Genomic DNA, 8,505 nt, shown 5'->3' with positions numbered 1-8,505 from the left:
GCCTGTTTATGCATGACTCTGAAACAGCTGGTTAATTTAGTGAAAAGAATCACATGCCAGATGTTGGCAGATCATGTAACAGAATGGCTGGTTCTCTATTTTCAGTTTGCAAGGGGGATTGTGATCACCACTTGTTCGCCATTTCACTCGGCAATGCAGTGCCGGGCCCTGGGCTGGGCTGTGGGGACTATTGGCAGGGAATGGAGCTCCTGATCTGGACAACCTAGGGGGCGGAGATGGTCAACCAGCAAGACAGACACACACACACACAGTGCCACTTCCGTGAGGGCCAGTGCTTGGAGGAGATTACTTGGTATGGGCACAAGTGGCTGGTCAGGGAGGCTTCTTGGAGGTTGCTAGAGATGGAATGTCTGTGCCCCGCCCCCCCACCAAGTTTACAATGTTAAATTCTAACCCCCGATGTTACAGTATTAGGAGGTAAGGGACTCAAGAGGTGATTAGGTCATGACCCTCACGAACTGGATCAGCATTCTTGACCCCAGAGACTCTTCACCCCTTCCATGACTCAGGCACGGCAAAAGGTCAACTGCTCATGAATCAAGAAGTGGGTTCTCACCAGACGCCAACTCTGCTGGCCCTCTAACTTCCCAGCCTCCTGGACTGTAGGAAATATGTGTTTGTTGTGTGAGTCCCCCAGTGCATGGCTGTTTATTGTAGCAGCCTGAGTGAACTAAGACAGAGGAGGCGGCCTCTTTGTTTGCACCTGATGGGCAAGGTGAAGCCCAAGTGCAAAGATCTGGGTGCAGAAATTCTAGGAGGCGTGAGTGCAAGGCCCTGTGGCTTCCTGTCTCCGCTGTGGTCAGGGTGGCTTGAGGGGAGGGGGTTACAGAGATGTTGACCCCATGAAGCAGAAGACTTACGAGGGGCAGGGAGGGTGGTAAGGCTGCTGGGCTGGCTCACCAGATGCTTTCCCATGTGCCGCCGCATGGCCCCAGGGCTCCTCCTCCGCAGACAAGGCCAGAGGCGGGACGAAGGTGCGCCTGCAGCTTCCCTCCGGCTGCCCAGGGAAGTTCACACGCCTGAGCCTGGTGTTCTCGGCCCCTCTGCAGACAGCAACCCACCCTGGCGTGGTGCACATGATGTGGGTTTTCAGTGCTCTGGTCTGGCCCTGGGACCTTCCCCTGGTCTCCTGCACTGGAAAGCCAAACCCGGTGCCCACCCTTCACCCAGCACAGTATTTTTAAAATTTGAGAATTGGAGACAAGCCATCTAGAGTGTCACTCTGCAGCCACGGAGGAGCCCCACCTTTCAGGGGACACTGACAGTGTCTGCATAGACGCACACTGTCCACCCAGAGCTGGTGACAACATGGCACCCTCTGTGGCCCCAAAGCTATAGGGGTGTGAGGCTCTGGGAAGCTGTCTGAAGGGCCTGGCCAAGGCCTCAGCAGTACAATGAGGTCACTGCCCTGGGGTCTAGCTCCTACCTCTCCTGGCACAGAGACAGTGGGCGGCCAGCCACCGAGCTGTGGTCAGTGGGCCTGAGGCACCCTCAGGCCTTGGGAGCATCAGGTTGCCCCCTCAGAGCCACAGAGCGTGACGGGAGTGGGTAATTGGGCTCTGGCTGTGACTCAGGCTCTGGGGGGGTGGGGTGGGTTTGTGCGGCATTAAGCTTGGCTCCACTTCGCCGGCTGCGGAATTCCTTGTCTGATCCGGCTTCAGATTGGGCCGGGGAGAAATTGGGGGAGAATTGATTTGTGCCACATCCAGGCAATGGTGGGATGGTGGGGCTGGGGGCGGGGTGGCAGGGAGGGGAATGGGATGCCACCCCCCCCCCCACCATCCTGTTCCTCTCCCTCGTTCCTTCTCCCTGCCCTCCCCGCGCACTCTTGGCCAGCTGCCGTATCGGGAGAGGTGGAAGCAGGAGAAGTGCTTGAGGCCTTCCCATGGGGGGGTCCCATTACCCCCTAAAGGTGGGAGCCCAGCAGGGTCTCTGGGGTGACATTCATCACACGGGGCTCTATCTGCGTGCCAGTACAGTGCCAGGCCAGGGATGCCCTGGCCTGAGTATCCTGAAGACAGGAACACTCATGAAGAAGCTTCAGAGACCAGGGAGCCTGGTCAAGACTCCCTGTCCACCAGAAAGGGAAGCTGAGGTGGGGACAGACAGGCTCTAGCCCCAATTACTTTTCCTGGGCTCTTTCACAGCCCTGCTATGAGCTGTTACAGGAAGGGGAGGGTAGGCCTCGGCAGGCTTCCTGGAGGAGGTGGCCCCAAGCTGGTGCTCATGGGGATGAGCAGGGCTCGATGAGTAGGGCCGAGGAAGGAGAAAAGACACCTGGCAGGAAGTAAGACATTCGGGTCTTGGCCAAGGCCATAAAGCACCAGTGGGCCAGGCACTGGTGGGAGCCTTTCCCTGGCCTGGGGGCCTGGTTTGGGCTTCAGGGAATTAAACGTGCTCTTCCCACAAGCCCCTTAGTGTCAGCACCATCTCACGCCCAGCTGAACACGCTCAGTCACCTGGAACGTCTCTCCTGACACTGAGCCTCCCTGAGCACGTGGGAGTCAGTCTGACAGGCTGCACTGTGTGTGGAGCCCCTTCGGGAGCGCCAGCCCCAGGGGGCCTCCCTGGCCACCTAGGCCCGGGGGCCGGCAGCCAGGCAGGGGACCAATGGGAGGCCCGCCAAGATGCCGAGGAGGGAAAGGCACCAGGAGGGCTCTGGCTTTCAGAGCCAAGTGGTTCGCCTGCCTCTCTCAGGCTGGTAGGCAGGGCTGTCTGCAGAGACTCTGGCCCCTGGGGCAGCTGGGGAGGCGAGCACAGGGAGAAAACTCTGGGGAACAGTTTGGGTCCCCAGGAGTATCCATCCTGCAAGGAAGCCGCAGTGAGACCTGGTCTGGGACTTGCCATCCAACACCAGCGCTGCCAGCACCAACCCTGAAACATCGGTGGGTTCTGGGCCTCGGTATTCTCATTTGTAAAATGGAGCCATCTGGGCCCTGCTGAGCTTCCCAAGGCCATTGTGCAGAGCTAACGTGGGCAGGCAGCCTTTCCCCATGGCGGGCACTCCCAGGTCATCTGTGGGGCCTCCCTGGCCCTCGTCCCTGAGGCCCGCCTGCACCCACCCTACGACTTGTGTCTGTGGCAGGAGCTGGGCTACTCTAAGGCATGAGTTAGCATCACACCCTCAAAGTCCCGGGGAGCCCAGGCCCAGGGCCAAGTCTGATTTTGACTCAAATCCTGTTGTTGGGGCCAACTGTTCCCGCCTTTCATTTCTGTCACATCCTGTACATTTAAACAGCATTAACTTGAACCTCTTGTTTTATGAAGCAACTGTGGCCCTCGTTGGCACAGGGAAATAGGTCAGCCTGCCTTCTGGTCTGGACATAGGGCATTCTCCTCCTGACTGTTGGTACAGGTGAGAAGGGCCTAGATGGGGCCCCCAGGTTGGCTGGGGAGCTGTTGTGAAACTGGCCCAGGGTCCAGTTGCCAGAGGTCTGTCTGATGGCTGGGCAATCCCGCCTCCTGGGCTGGCTCCAGCTGTCCTTACCTAATGCTGCTCCAGGGAGGGAGGCCGGGCGCCTGTCCCCACTTGTGTTTCTGGGGCCAGTGTGGGGTGGGGAGGGCCAAGTGGGGAGCCAAACCCCAGCCTCCTGCCTTCACTGGAGTGGCCTGCTCACAGCCCAGGCCCGGTGGGGCAGGGCTGGGAGCAGAGTCAGGGGCCAAGGACAGACCCCCTCTTCCTTCCCCACCCCATGCCGGCTGCTGCAAGACAGGCCCAGGCCCAGCGAGCTGGGGAAGGCGCTTCCCAGAGAGGGCTAGGCAGCCAGGGAGGGCTCGAAGGGTGTGAGAGGTCATTTGGGCTTGTGCACTGGAGCTGAGTGGACGAGATGGCAGCCCTGGTGTGGCGCTTACCCAGCCTGGGCCCGTCCACAAGTTAGCTCCTGCCGTCTCCCCTCCCCCGCACAGACGGGACGCACAGTGGGGATGTGCTCTGTCTGCTGCCCTGCGTGCCCAGCTGGGCTGAGAACCCCGGGCCTGCGCTCAGCACTCCCCTGAAAGGGCCCGGCAGCCCTTAACATTACCTGGCCCCTGGTGACCCACCCCCCCATGCTAGGCCCTCCTGTTGCCCAGTCGGTTTTCTGGGCCCACTTCCTGCTCCTCCTACTTCTCACTGCCTCCAGGAAGTCTCCCAGACTACCCTGTGTTTCTAGCCCCAGCCACTGCCCAGACCACAGCGTCGGCCTCTGAGTCCCGGGTGTGGCCAGGCACTGGCTTGGGGCCTATGGTGGGGTGAGGGCCATCTTGCCACATGCTGTCCAGGCTGAGAGGGCAGGGCCCGGGCTGGGAGAATAGGCCCCTTCATGCCGCGGCCCTGGCCCTGTGTGTGCCGCACCCTAGCCCGGCCCGGCCCACCCATGCCCCCCACCCCGCTGGTGCCCTCCGTGCCCTCCTCCGCTTGCGCGGCTGGCAGCAGGGCCTCCTCGTGTGGGACCGGGCAGCCACCTGCTGCCCACAGCCGCAGCCACACAATGGGGCCCTTGTGAGCGGGCGGGCTCGGGCAGCGCTTCCCGGCCCACCCCAGGCTAAGAGCGCCGTTGTGTGGGGCGGTTGCCTTGGCTGGGCAGCATGGAGCCGAACAGGCTGCTCGACCCACCTTGGGCCACGGTGATGCTGGCCCTGTGCCCCAGCCCTCTGTGATTCCTGTCCCCGTACTCACTGGGGGTGGTGGGGGGGTGCGGGGGGCTGGAGGGGTTTGTCTTGACTGAGGAGTCCATGCCAAGGGCCCCTTCCTCAGGCATCTTGGGCAGCCTGGAGCTGAGTGCCAGCCATGTGCCGCCATCCACTCTTGGCTTCACCTCACCCCAGGGCCTTAGCCTCCTCACAGCCAGGGTACGGCAACTGGTGTGCTGTGGATGCCAAAACTTCCCCAGGCGCTGCCCTGCTGCTCTCAGGAGCCGAGGACAGTCCACGGGCACGTCCTGTAGGGAAAAGGGCCCCGAAGAGCCTGCGGGGTGTGGGCTCAAACTGAGGAAGGCTGCCTCTGTCCCTGTGTGGGGCCATCGAGGAGAAGCCAGGTACAGCTGGCCCAGGACAAGGGTTCAGGGCTTCAGAACTGTGTTATTTCTTGTCGCAGCCCCAGTGGCTATAGGGAGCTTGTGCTGGGATCTCGCCAAGCACCCCAAGGCTGTCACCCAGGAAAACCAGATGTCTCCACCAGGTAAAGAGATGCACAGTCCCCAGGTTGGTGGCCAACGTTCTCAAGTGTCAGCCTTTCAACATCAAGCTCCTTAAAGGTTTGTACCCTGAAACGCTGGGAGGGGACACAGGCCCCTCTCCCCCTGGCCACTTGGGTTCTGAGGCAGAGGGCTTTATCTCAGGGTCCTCTTCTCTGTCATGGGACATGGTGTGAACTGCAAGGTCAGCCCGAGGTGCCACTGAGCTGGGCCGAGGAGAAGCAGGGCCTCATGTCCTCAAGAGCTCAGGGCTTGGAGGAGGCCATCTTCCTGGGAGAGTGAAGGCACAGAGAAGCTGAGCTGAGCCGTGGGACAGGCAGGAGAGCTGACAGCCTGATCCAGCCATGCCTGAAGTCAACCCCCAACTTCATGATTCAGAACTTGTGCTTTTCACTTAAGTCAAGGAGGTTGAAGTTTCTGTTATTTGTTTCAGAGGCCTTTGGGTGTTGAGTGGATCCTGGGGGCGGGGGGAGGAGCTCTGGGGACAAGCTCAGGGCCTGTGACGGGCGAACTCCATTCCTCTCCCTCCTCCTCCCCGGGAGCCAGCACTCACCTCGGCTGCCCGTGGCTGTGCCTGTGTAGCTCTGAAGGGCATCCCTGGTGCTCTCTGGCCTGGTGAACACAGTAGGCTATCTCTTCCTCTGCTACCCCACTGTGGGGCCACCAACAACCCTCTCCTTGGGGAGATGAGGTCCCTCTCCCTCAGGGCAGGACGTCCTGGGCAACAAGGTGCTGTGGCTTCGAGGGGGGCTCTGTGAAAACACCGCTATTCATCTGGGGGTGGGGGTCTCCTAGCAGGGGTGTGTTCCCTGTCCAGCCTACACAGGGTCACAACCCTTACACCTGACCTCAAGGCCACCAACCCATAGGGATGCTTTCCTTTGTCTCCTAGTCACATTAGACCATGGCTCCGTGCCCCCAGGGTGGCTCCAGGGACAGCTAGGAGAGGGACCCACACCCCTCCCCAGACCCAGGACCCCAGAGAGCTCCTCCTGTCCTACCATCCCTCCCTCAGCTCCCGGCTGTGCCCAGAGCCCAGGGTGTCACAGAGATAACTTGCTGACGTCGATCACTAAGACTTAGATAGGGCTGTTCCCTGGCAAGGTGGGAGATTCTGGGTCAATCATAGCCACTCGGGGGGTCTGCTCCCACCCAGAGCTAGGAGATGGCCCAGGGCAGTCCTGTGAGGGCAGTGGCCGCCACCCTGGGAGGTACTGACACAGACTCCACGACCCAGGTCTCCTCGGTGGGTGCCAGGTGAATCCCTGAACCCAGAGGTGTGGGTTCCAGGCAGGGGTCCCTGCGGAGCAGCCCCTGCCCTGTTCCCCACTCAGAAACGATGTCTAGCCAGCCGGGCCCTGCCAGAGTGGGAGAGCAGCCCAGCGTCCCCATCAGCCGCCCCCTCCCAGCTGTTCCAGGCAGCTCTGTGTCCCCTGGGGCCTGCGCAAAGCTAAGGATTTCCTCTGGCGGGGCCACAGCTGCATGCACACGTGTGAGAGAAGATGAAGCCTGAGCAGAGGCTGCAGCCTGGGGCGGCGTGGGGCTGACACAAGCCCCCCAGGCCCACAGCCTGAGGACCTGCATCAGTGGGGCCGAGGGGCGATGTGTCCAGGGGCTGGTGGGCATGGCCCGTGTCTGAGATGGAACTTGGTACTCACTATCTGGAGGGCTCAGTTGGGCATGACATAGGGCCACCTCTGAGGTTCTTAACCATGTGCAAACATTTTCCTTTTGCACTGGGCTCCTCAGATCTGCATTGTCTTGGAAATGGGGGCGGGGGGTCAGGGGAAATGGGGGCCGGGGCCCACAAGGGCACAGGGTCCTGGGGTGGCTGTAGCCCCTGTAGGCCTCCCGCCAGGGTCTCAGCCTGAGGCAGCATGGTGCGGTGCCTGAAGCTGTCCGGGTGGCAGAGATGGTCTGCAGCTGCTGCTACCTCAGCGGGGCAGAGGGGCGTCCCGCCGCAGCACCCTGGTAACCCAGCCGCGCTCGGCCTCTGGAGGGGACGACAGAGCCTGAGACTCACGGGTCTACAGTTGCCCTCCTCAGCCACTGGCATGCACCTCCCAGGTCCCCACGTCCTGGGGGTCCTTCAAGTGCTCCTGGCTCCTATGAGGCTGGCTGTCCAGTCTGCCAAGACTCCCTGAGTTGCAGGACCCAGGTGGGGAAGAAGGGCCAGGCCCGATCCCAGGGCCCCTCAGGTATGTCTAGGGGGATCTGGGCAAGGCCGGAGCACAGTCACCCAAGGGTGAATTAAGTTACGGAGCCTCCCTCAGACAGGCTGAGTGAGCTGGGCATACCGAGACCTGTCATTTGGAGCTTTGTGATTCGATGTGGATGGTAATTAGTCAAGATGGTCACAGGACAGGGTCAGGCTGGCATCTGGGGTACCCACAGCAGGGACAGCTCCCCCAGCCTTCTCTGACCACAAGGCAGCGCATGTTCAGGAGGGACAGACCTGGCCCCCAGGTGCCCCCAAGCCCCCTTAGTCAGAGGGCCTCCCTAAAGTTACCCCAGAACCCCTCTTGCTTCATCAGAATCTACCCCTGTCCCCGCCTGGCACGCACACCGAGGCCAGCTGCAGCGGTGGCTCATGGAGGGTGCCGCTAGGGCGCCGGGTGCCTGCTTCTCCAACCCGCCGGCTCAGGGCTGCCGGGTGGGGGCTCGTGCGGTTTTCGTATCTGGGAATGGGATAATGATCCTTCTATGTCCGATCCCAGGGTCGAGAACAGAGCACACGTTCATGCAGCTCTTTGAATGGCGTCTGACACACGGGAACACACAAGGAGTTCGTTAAATAACCGTTGCCTGTCGAGGCCTCACGCCCTCCCTGCAAAGGAAAGGCCATGAAAATCAAGTTTAGAGGTAAGACAACACATAGTAGGTGCTTAATGATAGCCCCTTTTTGGGGGGTTAGGGGAGTGTTCCTGGTGTGCGCCAGCCCTGGCCAGAGCCGTGAGACGGCAGCTACCTGGGGTCTGTACTTCTGGGTCGTGAGACACCCAAGGGATAGATAGGAGATCCAGGTTTTTCTCCTGAGAGGCCTGGGGCCTGAGCATGTTGCCAGCGTCTGAGCTGTACCTAGACCGGTTTTGGGGTGACCCATCAGGGGGTGTGGTCAAGCCCTGTGGAGCTGCCACTGGCCTGGGGCAGCTGGGCCCAAGTGAGGGATGGTAGAACAATCTAGCTGAAATCAAGTTCTTAATAGCAAAACCACTTCTTCAGAGGGAAAACATGATATGCAGCCAGCCGGTGCCTCCACTTGGGGGTCTGGAAAAGAAAGAAAGACCCAGAGACACAAACGGCTCTGTGC

The sequence above is a fragment of the Phyllostomus discolor genome, chromosome 3, assembly GCF_004126475.2.
Source record: "Phyllostomus discolor isolate MPI-MPIP mPhyDis1 chromosome 3, mPhyDis1.pri.v3, whole genome shotgun sequence".
Taxonomy (NCBI): Eukaryota; Metazoa; Chordata; class Mammalia; order Chiroptera; family Phyllostomidae; genus Phyllostomus; species Phyllostomus discolor.
Note: the sequence above shows the minus strand (reverse complement) of the source record.